Source organism: Protopterus annectens, chromosome 15.part0 (assembly GCF_019279795.1).
Source record: "Protopterus annectens isolate FY-2018-M chromosome 15.part0, PAN1.0, whole genome shotgun sequence".
NCBI lineage: Eukaryota > Metazoa > Chordata > Ceratodontiformes > Protopteridae > Protopterus > Protopterus annectens.
Window position 1 is genome coordinate 555,921,081 of NC_056749.1, and position 14,161 is coordinate 555,935,241.

The following is a 14,161-nucleotide window of genomic DNA, read 5'->3' on the forward strand; positions in this document are numbered from 1 at the left end:
TCCAAAGTTTAGATATGTTACGTGAAAATATGCCTTCTCCTGTTGAGTTTTTGGGTTTGATAACAGTGAGTTGATTTTTGTTGCTTGATCTTAGGGGCCTAGTGGGGTGATAGGGTTAGAGAAGGGTTTGAAGGGAGGGGATGTTAAGGGGTTGGTTAATTTTATGAGTGAGGGTGAGTTTATTAAAGTGAAGGAGTTGTGGGAGTTGCTTGTGTAGGTCTGTCTGTCTAAAGTTGGTAAGTATGGGGGATGCATAGAGTAGGGTGGAGATTTAGCTATGGAGATTCTAGCCACCTTGGTTAGGAATTGGCGGCTTCGATATAATGCACAAAGTTTCTTGTGAACTTTTTTATTGTGAGAGACATGTGGGTGTCATCTAAGTTTGTTGTCTATTTCCACACCGAGTAATTTTGTGTGTTCTGATGGAGAGATGATGGTATTGTCTTTGGCAAGAATGTTGAAGTTGGGGGTGTTTTGGGTGGCTTTGGAAGGTTGGAACAGGAGAAGTTTTGTCTTGGGCTGAGTAGGAGCTGAACATTGGATAGCCAGCTTTCTACAGAAGGGAATGATTCCTGTATGATTTGTTATAGTTCTGATAGAGTGGGGGCAGAGCAGATGAGAGTAGAGTCATCTGCGTACTGTATAAGATGCTTGTGTTGTGGCAGTATGTAGGTTGTTAGTGAAAAGTGAGAATAGCAGAGGGTCAAGGATAGTCCCTTGGGGAACTCAAGTGTAACTGGGAGGTGAGGTGATATGTTATCATCCCAGATTAATGACTGCTGGCATCCATGTAGATGGCTGTAGAACCAGTTGCAGGCTGTTTGTGAGAAGGAGAGGTTGAGGAGAGTAGAGAGTAGCAGCTCATGAGATACCATGTCAAAGGCCTTTGAAAGATCTGGAAATATGGCAGTAGAGAAGAGGCCATTGCTTTTGTGATGAAGTATAGTGTTGGTGAATGAGAGCAGAGCGGAGGTAGTGCTGTGATCTGGTCTGAAACTGTGTTTGGTTTTGGAGAGGAGATTTTAGCTAGGAGGTAGTTGGAGACCAGGAATGTTGATAAATTTTTCAAGTATCTTGGAGATAGGGGAGAGGATAGCAATGGAACGGTAATTGGAGAGGTCAGTGGAGGGGATGCATTTATGTAGGGGAATGATGTGGGATATTTTCCATATCGGGGGAACATTCTGTTATGGAATGGTTGATTAGAATTTAAATTGGGTAGGCTAGTGTATCAACTGTATCTTATTTGCAGTGGTGATGGACAGGTTGACAGATGAGATCAGACAGGAGGCCCCGTGGACTATGATGTTTGCAGATGACATTGTGATCTGTAGTGAGAGTAGGAATCAGGTTGAGGAGACTCTGGAGAGGTGGAGATATGCTCTAGAGAGCAGAGGAATGAGGGTCAGCAGGGCTAAGACAGAATATATGTGTGTAAATGAGAGGGAGGGTAGAGGAATGGTGAGGATGCAGGGAGTAGAGTTGGTAAAGGTGGACGAGTTTAAGTACTTGGGATCAACAGTTCAGAGTAATGGTGAATGTGGAAGAGAGGTGAAGAAGACAGTACAGGCAGGGTGGAATGGGTGGAGAAGAGTGTCAGGAGTGATTTGTGACAGACGGGTATCCGTAAGAGTGAAAGGAAGGTCTACAAGAGTGTAGTGAGACCAGCTATGTTATATGGGTTGGAGACAGTGGCATTGACAAAAGGCAGGAGTCAGAGCTGGATGTGGCAGAGTTAAAGATGTTAAGATTTGCAATCGGTGTGACTAGGATGGATAGGATTAGGAATCGGTATATTAGAGGGTCAGCTCATGTTGGACAGTTTGGAGACAAAGCAAGAGAGACGAGATTGCGTTGGTTTGGACATGTGCTGAGGAGGGATGATGGGTATATTGGGAAAAAGATGCTAAGGATGGAGCTGCCAGGTAAGAGGAATAGAGGAAGGCCTAAGATAAGGTTTATGGACGTGGTGAGAGAGGACATGCAGGCGGTTGGTGTGACAGAGCAAGATGCAGAGGATAGGAAGAAATGGAAAGAGATGATCCGCTGTGGCGACCCCTAACGGGAAAAGCCGAAAGAGAATGATGATGAGAGAATGATGAGTGTATCAACTGCAATTTTCAAGTATTCAGAGGAGAGGTTGTCAGCTGCAAGTTTGGTGGGTTTAAGTTTTGAAAAAATGCTTTTTATGTTGGAGGTAGGTACTGAAGAGAAGTTATGGTCTCAATGTTATGAAATGTCAATGTTGTGAAGTAGTATATATAAATTACCCCAGGATGAAACGCCCATAGAGCTGTTTTTAGCTAGCTGTGATTGCTTGCTTGTCTCATCCTCTTAAGAAGGCTTTTGTTAGAAGATAATACTTTCCAAATGGGCTTTGGTCAATTCAGTTAACTTCAATGGATACCTGTAGCTGTCTTTAACTGTGCTCTGTGCTGCAGTTGATTAATATAAACCATTGGATTTAGTCAGTTGGTTCCTCCTTCAGAATACTGTACATCATGAAAGGAAAATGGCATAACTGCAAAGACTGGTATAATGTATTGAATGTCTGTGTAAAGATTTGACATGAATGTGTCCTATATCCAAATGACAATTTGTTTTTATGATTCTGAAAAAAAGAAAAGACAACCATAAAAAAATAAATTCATGTTTAGACCAACTGGTGCAACAGATATTCTAACAACTGTTGTTTTAACTTTGAATCTAGTATAAACCTTTCCTGTACTGACACACTGTACTTTTGTATTCATCACAGAAACCAGAGTGATTTCTTCATCTTCACTGTCTTCATCATTCTAAAATTTACACTGCAAAATGAAATTTAGTGTTCTGTTTGGTTTGTTCATTAAGATTCAGAATAATATGGGCAAATCATTTACTAAGGCAGTTTAAAGAGTTCACCTTTTGAGAAAGCTGATCTTAATATGGAAGTTTATGGTTACCAGTGGAGAAATATTTTGGTTCGTTTTGTGCCACTTATTTGTTGCATATGCTGCTTGTAAGAGTTATTTTTACTTTTGCTTCTTTCACTGACCTAGCTTCTGCTTGTGTTTATTTATGCCTTAGTTTCTACTTTAGGACTAAGTGATTTCAGGTCTTGGGAACTTTTTCAGAACTGTGAGGTCTTTTGATGTCTGTTGTTTTTATTACAACTAAAAATCCATATTGCTCAGACACAGCTCCACGTGGTCCTGTTGAGCCTTCCTGGCTACAGAGAACTGAAAAAAAGCGACTGCTTTCCTGATTAAGTATCCTGCTGTTTTTTTATATTTGTTTTACCTTCTACTGCTTACCTAGAGCAAGCTTTAACTGTTTTCATAGTTATTTACTGCATTTTTTATTATCTGCACTTAAAAGTACATTTTAGTCGAAATTAGTCTAATTGAAGTTGAAAAGTGTTTGTTTGCTGTTTAATTTAATTGTTTGGCTGCCCAATAAAGTGTGCTAGCCTGTACTACTGACTTATTGCCTTTTCTGCATTTAGCGCGGAGTTGCCACTAGAGCACCATCGGGCAGCGCCGGTTAAACAAGGTTAAACTATTTCTGGCTCCGTAAAGTCTGCTCTTCATTTTTCCCTTAGAACTGCTCTACTTGTAATCTAAACAGTCTATTCTCTATCTGTAAAGCTCAGCACTTGTTCCTAAAGCATTTTCTAGTCAGGTAAAGCACTTCTATATTATACAAAGTACTTCACTAGCTTAAAACCCCCTTGAGTACCCACTTCCCTATAGGTCCTTTCTGACTCAGTTACACAGCAAACTTTTTCATTTCTTCTAGCGTGTCAAAGGGTCAGTTGCTAGCGTCCTTTCCTGCTCAGCTGGTGAATCTGGGAATATTGAGGCAATGTTACAATTGCCTCATGTACACAGACAACCCTCTCCTCCTCCCACAAAACACAAATACATGCGAGAGATGCAACTATATAGCCAAACTGGAGGCTGAGCTCTCTCAACTCAGGACTGGCAAAACCAGACAGGAGGAGAAGGTAACCACACAGTCTCGCATAGAACTATCACAACTACAAATCAAACACATAAACACACAAAGACATACTCGGAGGCACTGATCAAAAATCTACCAAAACAGCAGAGGCCTCCAAAGCAGACACCCAAACAACTGCCACCTCATGACATAACACAAGCAACACATAGATCACAAAGTCAGTGTGCAAATCAGTCACAGCCCTTAAGGCCAAACACAATGCCAGACACACTTGTCATAGGTGACTCCATAGTCAGACACACTGACGTCCCACTCACCAGACTGAACAAGGAGAGGGTCACAGTAAGCTGCCTGTCGGGCGCTAGAATCCGCCATGTAACACAAGCACTCAGGTCACTCCACAGCAAGTACAAGTATGACTCGGTCATTGTCCATGCCGGTGTGAATGACCTGAGATGTACCTCCCTGGACTACATGAAAAGAGACATAAAGGAGCTCTCAGATTATGTAGCCCAGGCTGGTATGACCCTGACCCTGAGCAGTATCCTACCTTCGCCAAGAATGATGCCACAATACAGAGACAAAATGATCAGTTTTAATAATTGGCTTAATTTCTGGTGTCATTCTAAGGGGATCCAATGTCTGTCTGCCTGGAATGACATGCTTGACAAGCCACGCTGCCATGAGGGATGGCTTGCACCTGTCACCCCTGGGTTTCCGGATATTGGCAAAGGCTCTTGCCACCCCCATAGTGCCTTTTTAGACAAGGCTCAAATTCTAAACCCACCACCCTAGAAAACAATAATGGAAAAAAACTAAGGGTAATGCTGCTCAATGCCAGAAGTCTAAATCTCAAGATGCAGGCCCTCGAAGCCCTCCTCAGTATGGAGAACATCGATGTCTGTGCTGTGACTGAAACCTGGTTCAAGGCTCCTGAGAGCACCCCGGCACTATCAGGTTTTACCTCATATCATGCGTTCCGGCCCCAAAAACCCGGACCGTACCACAAAAGGAGGGGGTGTATCCATATTCATCAAGGATACCCACACCGCCAGGCTGGTGGCAACTCACGAAGCATCAGAGACCATTCAGGTGCAATTAACCATAGGCAAAACTGCTCTACAGTTGGTAGCATGTTACAGGCCACCCTCTCAAACTCAGGAACCACACACAGCCTTCCTGAAGACACTGGAGAGTATAAATGTCTTTCCAAACACCATCATATTGGGTGACTTCAACTACCCAAACATAGACTGGGAACATTACTCAAGCCCCAATACCCTAGCCCAAAGGTTCCTGGAGTTCATAAACTCAAATGCTATGGAACAACTTGTCACCATTCCCACAAGAGGTGAAAATATACTATACCTGATAATCACAAACATGGGGACAAAATGCTCCACACCGGAAGTATATCCCTCATTGGTGAGATCAGACCATAAACTAATCTCACTGGAGATCCACATCCCGCCTCCACCCCCAACAAAAAAGACCACAGTGAAGAACTTCTCAAAAGCCAACTTCACACTTCTTAAGACTGGTGTGGTATCCTTCAAGGCCCCTGAGCCATTGGAAACCACAACCCACGCTGCTGAATCCCTTACAAATGCTTTCTACGAGCACCTCCAGGATTGCATGGATCAAGCAATCCCAAATAAAATGAAGACCCTTTCCACCAAAGGCAAGCACCCGATCTGGTGGACCCCAGCCATAAACAAACTTTACAACAAGAGGAGAAAGCTACTACAAGATAGAGCAAAATCCCTAAAAGGGAAGACATCTCTGATCAATACTAGTAAAAAACTACGATCACTCACAAAATCATCCAAGGCCAACTTTGAGAGAAAAATCGCCAAGGACTCAAAAGACAATCATAAGGCCTTCTTTAGCTATGTTAGAAATCTGGGTGGAAACTCCCAGATATGCTCAGAATTAGTCCAAATTGATACAAAAATCACTGAACCCACAGACATTGCAAACATACTGGCAGACAGGTTCAGTGAAAATTTCTCCCCTCCCCCCCCAAAAGGAGAAATATCTATCCCAGCAGAGTGTAGCCTCCCAATCATCTCAAATGCCCAGGTGAGAGCTGCTCTCTCTAAAGCTAAAAACACAGCATCAATGGACCGGATGGTGTCCCCGGCTGTGTGCTACACAAACTCAATGAGGAACTAAACCCACACATAAGGCTGCTGTTTAATCTTAGCCTTACCACAGGATACTTACCCAAAGAGTGGCGTACGGCAACTGTGGTCCCACTCCACAAAGGCAGTGCTTCTACGGACCCTGGTAATTACCGCCCCATAAGCTTAACAAGCCTGGTCTGCAAAGCTATGGAGAGGATCATAATGGAACTCATAAATAAAGACATAGGGGACCTACAGACATTGGATCCTACCCAATTCGGCTTTGTCAAGGGCAGATCATGCCTCTTGAACTTGGTCGACTTTTTTGAAAAAGTCACCAAGGCCATTGATGAGGGTAAGGCAGTTCACACAGCCTACCTTGACCTTGCAAAAGCTTTTGACACAATACCCCTCTCGGGTATCATAGAAAAGCTCACCAGCTTAAATGTAAACCCATATGTCACAAGATGGGTTGCAAACTGGCTCAAGGACAGAACCCACAGGGTTAGAGTTGCTGGTGCCATGTCAGACTCCAAGCCGGTCACAAGCGGTGTCCCACAGGGCTCAGTCCTGGGCCCCCTCTTGTTCGGCATCTACTTTTCAGAAGTGCAGGCAAACATAGGTGGATTGTGGCTGACAAAGTTTGCAGATGACTGCAAACTGGGCACCATAGTTGAAAATCCATCAGACACAGATATCCTTCAGAGAGGTCTCATAGAAACGGATAACTGGTGCCAGAGCTATGGCCTTAAGCAAAACGCCAAAAAATGTATAGTCATACCCTTTGGTAAAAACAAGGTAACCCCAAGTTACCACATAGGTGGCAATCCATAGCACAGAAGAGGTTATTAGAGACCTGGGGACCCAAGTTGACAGTAACCTTTCTTTTGACACTCACATTGCCAAAGTGGTTAGGAGGACCTTCTACATTGCCCACCTGATTATGAAGGGATTCACATCCAGATCAAGGGAGGTCATTGTTCCCCTGTACTCCTCACTTATCAGACCAATGATTGAGTACAATGCCCCATTCGGAATGTATCTTACCCGACACCTGCAGCAATTGGAAAGACCCCAAAAGTTCCTCACCAAAAGGATAAAGGGGCTCAAAAATATGCCATATGCTGCCCGACTGAAGAAACTCCAGCTCTATTCAGTCACATACCATCTGCTCAGAGGTGACCTGTGCCTGACATACAAGGCCACATGTCCAACCCGGAATTAATGAACATGCTCCACCTCAAAAAAATCCAAATCCATCAGAGCCACAAGAGCAAGAGACTTAAACCTCAACACAGATATAAATAGGATGTGTTGGAGGGACAGATTCATCACCCAGAGACTCCCTATGCTGTGGAACAGAATCCCGGTCCATGTGAGACAGAGCGCCTTGCTGGCTCTGTTCAAGAGGAATCTTGACCAGCGGATGGGAGATCGTAGGTTTACCCCAGGGATCATCTCTGTATCACTGCTGGACAGAGGCACGGCAAACTAATGGGTATAGTATTCTTCAACCTAAGGGGTGGTGAAAGCCACAAAACTATGGCTAGGCTTATAAATGCCCTAGGGCAGATAGCCTAGTATGAACCTATGAACCTAATCCCCTGTAGGAGGCAATTTTAAGAGTTTACCAAATTCAGCCCAAAACCATAAGAATACAAACCATGTATCAAGACTCACTTTTTTTTTATTTTTATTATTTTTTTTTTTAAAGGTCCATATTTCTTTTTTTTTTTTAAAGGTCCATATTTCTTGCACATCTGATATGCAATGGTAAATACTTCCATATACAACCTGCTGTGAAATGGCGGGGGGGGGGGGGGGGATTAGCCAGAAAATTTGGGCAAGGCTACCAAAAACCCACAATTTCAAGTATGTGCTGTATGTTTCAGGAAACTAATACCTAGTGTAGCAGACAATGAATCAGTAACCCTGGACTTTAGAAACCAAATATGACTGTCATGTTTTAACTTATTATTTATTTTATTTTACATTTGTTGACCAGGCTAGTCCAGCTGGATATATATCCATTTTCAGTGGAGGCCCGGGGAGAAAAGCTCCACAAACAACAAAAAATAGGCCAAAACAATGATATTTACATTAGAAATTGGTACATTACAAAACTTTATAACATATTACATATCTAGGATTTTATATTCTGTATTCCAATAGGGAAAAACCTGATGTAAATAAACATAGATGCAACAGTAGTTTGTATTAATAATGCAAATTGTATCTAAGAGATACTATTGATTCTAAAGTCGTACAAAAATATCAAAAGAAAAACACTATTGTTAAGTGCATAGAGTATTCAAAAGCAAAGTACAAGGATACAATTATAATGTTTCGTCTCACGAGTTCTGGTCTTATATGAAAATGGTTAGTCATTGAATTGTATATACATATTTACATGAGGAATAATCATCAGAATGGTCAAGCACACCATTATCGGCGAGTAAACAATAACCAATAGAACAAAGAGGCAGACGTTTCAGCCTTTCCTTATAGAAGTGGATATCTCCCCTAGCACTCATTCTTGTAAAGGATCACCAAACTTGTTCATTTCATGAATTAATGTTGCTTACCATACAGTAGCACATTCATTAGGTGGTCATTAAAACTAAGTCTTGAGTCCACAATAGCACCCAAGTCCATCACGTGATTTGGTTAAGCTAGTACTTGATCATCTGATGCATACATCTCGCTCAGTCTCCTCTGTTACTCCTCTAGCTACCCCTTCCATCTCATTAGCACTTCTAGTTTGTTCCACCTCCGTGTGGGGCATCTGCTTTATATCTGTTTGAGTTTAATGCAATATTTATATATAAGATTTAAGTTTATGAGTTTAGAACAGTATCCATTAGAGCTTAGTGCTATCTGTATATACATCATGCTTTCATTCCTAGCCTCTAGCTAGATATTGGTATATCTTTTCATTATTATATTTCATATTGTATGTATAGCTAATGTTTGCTGCAGTATGTATTATTTGCTATTTTATGTACATTCAATGTTCATGTACTCTGCTGCTCATTTATTGTTCTGTGGAGCCTTTCTCCCCAGACATCTGCTGAAAAAGGACCTGTGTCCAGTTGGAATTTCCTGGTAAACAAATATAAAGAAATATGGATGGCCACTTTTTTTCCCCAAAATGCATACTTATACATTTTTTGGCATATTGTCAAAGTTTGACCATTGAATAAGTAAATCTAAATAACTTCACAATGTTCTCTGATCTTGAATATCAGAAATAATGCTGCTTACATAAGATCCTTTGTGAACTTAGCAAAATCCTATTCTTCTCAGGAAACCATCAAAGAAAGCTTCAACCATGCAATTAATGGTTCTAGGGAATGGGTTGGGTCTGATTACTGGGGGGTTGTGGGAAGGCTTGTTGGTGTGGAAGTTATGGAAGTAGGGGTAATACATGGAGATATGGTGATTGGTGTTTGATTGTAGGGGGCAAGGGAAGTGATGAGGAAAGAAGGAAGTAGAACAGGGTACATTGTATGAACATTTTATTATGTGTGTTGTGTTTATATAAGACATGTACATGGCATTAAGACTTTTATTATAGTATTGACTTTTGTGGATTGTGAGGCAAAGAGAGTTATGAAGTTTTATGGCGGTGTCTGTTTAAGAGGAGTGTCTTGAGGGTGTGATTGTGGGTTGAGATCAGAAAAGATATATTGTTTTGTCTGGGGGAGGGGGTAGCTGGGGAATTGGGTGGGACAGGAATGAAGCAGGACACTATTCCCCTTTTGTGTGAGCTGATGAGTTATCAGTCAAAGCCTTTGCCTAGCAGTGACTGCCAAGATATAGGTACAGATACATGATCTGCGCAGAAATGGGAGTTTGAAGAGAATGGGCTCTGATAGTTATTTTATGGTATTTTGTTTCACTACCTTTACATTGCCCCCACTAGGTTATAGATAAACTCTCCCAACTAGCCGTCAGCCTGTATGTTACCAGATAGGTCGCTAACTGGCTCACTGATAGAACCCACTCAGATTAGGGGAAGCCACTTCTAGTAGCAGACCTGTAATGAGTGGTGTGCCCCAAGGATCGGACTTGTGGTCTCTACTGTTTGGGATATACTTTTCTGAGGTGCAAGCTAAAACCAGATGACTGCAAGCTTGGAACTGTCTTAAATTCCCTAAGTGATGTGAACATCCTCCAAGAGGGCCTTACCAAAACTAATGACTGGTGCCAGAAGCATGGCTTCAAAGTGAATGCCAAGAAATGCATAATTATCCCCTTTGGGTAAAATGTCATCCCCACCAATTATCACATTAATAACAATGTACTAAGCATGCAATCAGTTGAGGGACTTGGGAACCATGGTTGATAGCAACCTAATTTTTGACCACCACGTTGCCTCCATTGTATGGAAGGCTTTCTACATGGCCCACCTCATAAATAAGGGTATGTTATCCAGGAACAAGGAGGTCATAACATCCCTGTACTCCTCCCTTATCAGACCCATTATTGAGTACAATGCCCCCTTCTGCATATACCTAGCCAAGCACATGCAGCAGTTGGTGAGACCACAGAGGTTCCTGACCAGGAAAATCCAGGGTCTCAAACACACATTCTGTACAGATATGCTAAAAGCACTGTCCCTCTAGTCAGTCTCATAAAGACTACTCAGAGATGACCTGTGTCTGACATACAAGGCCATTTCAGACCCAGCCTTGATGGAGTTGCTGCATATCTGTAAGACAAACTCCACTCATGCAACCAGCATGCAAGGCCTTAACCTAGTCTGTGACATTAATAGAACTTGTTGCTGGGATAGATTTCTGTCCCAAAGACTCCCCCATTTGTGGAATAAACTCCCTCTCCATGTCACGCAGAGTACTTCTCTAGCCCTCTTCAAGAGAAACCTCTATGACTGGATGGGAAACAGAAAATATACCCCTGGGATCCCATCTGTGCCCCTGCTAGACAGGGGAAACAGATGCTGACTTTGAGGGAACATGGGCAAAATTCTTGGCTAGGCTTACAGGAGCCTATGAGCCAATAGCCTAGAATTATTCTATGAACTTATGAACCTATAAAAGTGTGCTGATAACTAATAGTGAAAAATTTTCTGCTGTTGCAATAGCCTAGAAGTATAGAATCATAAAGGGAATCTACCTGTGGAGATGTGTTTTGAGAGGAAGAACAATGCAAACAGCAGCCCTGGAGATTCCTCCTGATTTAACATAGTTCTACATCAGAGAAGTGTAAGGCACTTGGTACAGTTGGCAAGATAAGTGAGAAGTATATCTTTTTGCATTCTTTGCCCTTGCAAATGGTTCTTTGGGAAGAATGTGTGGAATTCACTACAGAGCTGATCACTTTAGAATATGAGGACAGACACAGGTAGTTTGGCAAAGTTGTGAAATGCTGTAACTGTAGGCAAAGGATGACCTGTCAGGGTTGAAGAAACAGACTGATACATTAAAATGTATGCATTTACTCTCATTTTTTGGAAGTATTTTGTTACAAGATACTCTTGTGATTTTAGAAAAGGCTGTTCAGTTGTAGGAAGAAGGAATAAATGCTATACATATGGAGGAGAATAAGAATACATTTGCAGCTTGAAATGCAAATTGCAAACCTTCATTCCTGCCCTTCATGATAAGCTTAATGTGTGAGGTGTATAATTTTAAATATGAGAGAGTTTCGTTGGTAGTGCAGCTGTGATTGTAACAGCCAGTATCTTTGGAAGTATGATTGTGGTAATGGTGGGAAGGTGAGAGGCTTTATAAATGGTAATATTTTAGTTGTCTATGTTTGGATTTGGTATTTTTTTTTTAAGAAAATAGAAATTTAGTGTTAGGCCAGATCATGAGTAAAATATTTATGACCATTGCTTTCTTGGCATCCGGTGTATAGGATGGACGATATTCTGTATGCATTTTTCTCTTCATTTTAACCCCCTCTCCTGGGTTTTGGTATATGGTTGTAAGGTTAAATGTTCATCTTTTTATATCCCAAGATGCCTTTATTTTGTGTAGTGCAATGAATCTTGTTTAGGGTCCAGTACTTGACAAAAACTGATAACTCATAGCCATGTTCCAGACATCACTGCAATAGTTTTTGGATGTGTTTTAATGAAGAGTAATAAGCTGATACAAAATCTTGCTGGACAATACTTTGAAAAGCATATATGTCCCATGAGCTAATCATGTCCTCTGCATTTAAAGCATTGTTGGGTATGGAAGGTCCCAAGACAGACTACTGATTAACTGGAGAGTAGATTATGTCCTAGCACACTGTCATGTAGGACACCATATGGTAGTGATGCCTGCATCTGATAATTCTCTCGGTTACCCCAAAGTATGGTTGCCCCGATATATGACTGGAACCAGAGTATGACTGTGTATTTAGTTGACTGAGGTCATGATCTAGAGAGGTGGAGAGTTTCCCCCTTAAGGTTAGTAATATAGCACTTTTTATTATCTATATTAGTAAAAATGCATGTGCTGTAAAAACAGACCTCAGTATTGTAATTGAGGCTGTTAGTCAGTGGTGATGTCATAGGTTTGAATGTATTCATGTATTTGAACATGATTTTTCTAATGTTTTTGCAGGAGGGCAGATATTGTCTATAGTTAGGAAATCATATAATGTGGTGGGGGTAGAAGGCTTTTCTTTAAGGTAATTACTAAGGAATGTTTAAGCCTGGAAAAAATAGCACTCCCTGTAAGTTTAAGTTATTGGTTTGTGTGACATCACTGCTCTGGGCCAGTAATCAAGGAGGCTTAATCCTCATCACTGACAGTGGAGAGAGGCCTTTACTGGGGAAAAAAAATGGATACATACAGTATTTCCAGATGTAGCTCTCTGCACCAAGCACAATTTCCCTTAAGAGCACACAGGGAACACGCTCCCATCCTGGGGCAGGTTTTCCCTCTTTCTCTCCAGAGACTCCACACTGGCACAGCTATAGAGTTGAGTACTCAGCCGAGTGTTCCAAGCCAAGTCCTCCACCACCCTTTCTGTGAAACTGATGTTCTGTGTCCTTGCTCCAAATAGCTAACACACACACACCTGAGAAAGGCTGGCACAGATTTACTACCTATGCCCCCTCTGCCCAGACTGTAAGGTAGGTGCTGCCATGAGAACACTCCAAAGCCAGCTACTGTAAGGATCTTACAAGGGTACCCAATTATACTGAGTAATAGGCCAGTAATCAAGGAGGCTTAATCCTCATCACTGACAGTGGAGAGAGGCCTTTACTGGGGAAAAAAAATGGATACATACAGTATTTCCAGATGTAGCTCTCTGCACCAAGCACAATTTCCCTTAAGAGCACACAGGGAACACGCTCCCATCCTGGGGCAGGTTTTCCCTCTTTCTCTCCAGAGACTCCACACTGGCACAGCTATAGAGTTGAGTACTCAGCCGAGTGTTCCAAGCCAAGTCCTCCACCACCCTTTCTGTGAAACTGATGTTCTGTGTCCTTGCTCCAAATAGCTAACACACACACACCTGAGAAAGGCTGGCACAGATTTACTACCTATGCCCCCTCTGCCCAGACTGTAAGGTAGGTGCTGCCATGAGAACACTCCAAAGCCAGCTACTGTAAGGATCTTACAAGGGTACCCAATTATACTGAGTAAAATTAATACCAATACAAATGGTAGTGTTTGACCAATGCAAGGCTTTCAGGAGCGGCCACAGTGTCACTAAAAATATAAGTACTCTAAGGTTAAAATATTGCCTAAAAGACCAGCCACAATGAAAATTTTAAATATATGTAATAATAATAAATAAAAGAACATGAAAATATTAACTATAAAAGAACATGAAAATATTAACTATAAATACCAGAGTTTCAATCACAGGAAATATTAAAAATAGCACAGCTGGACAGAATCACACAGATACAGAAAAACCGTACTTGACTAATCTCACTACATTTTCCTAACTGATCTAAAGAATTGCTTACTAAAGCAAGATGAAGTAGGGAAGTGGCCTTCCTTTGTCAGGTTTCAAAAACAGACTGCCCAGAAATGTCTGTGTCATCTAGTATTAAAACATCTTTTCAGTGCTGGATTACAGAATGACATTACATGCACCTGGTCATCTGACTCTAT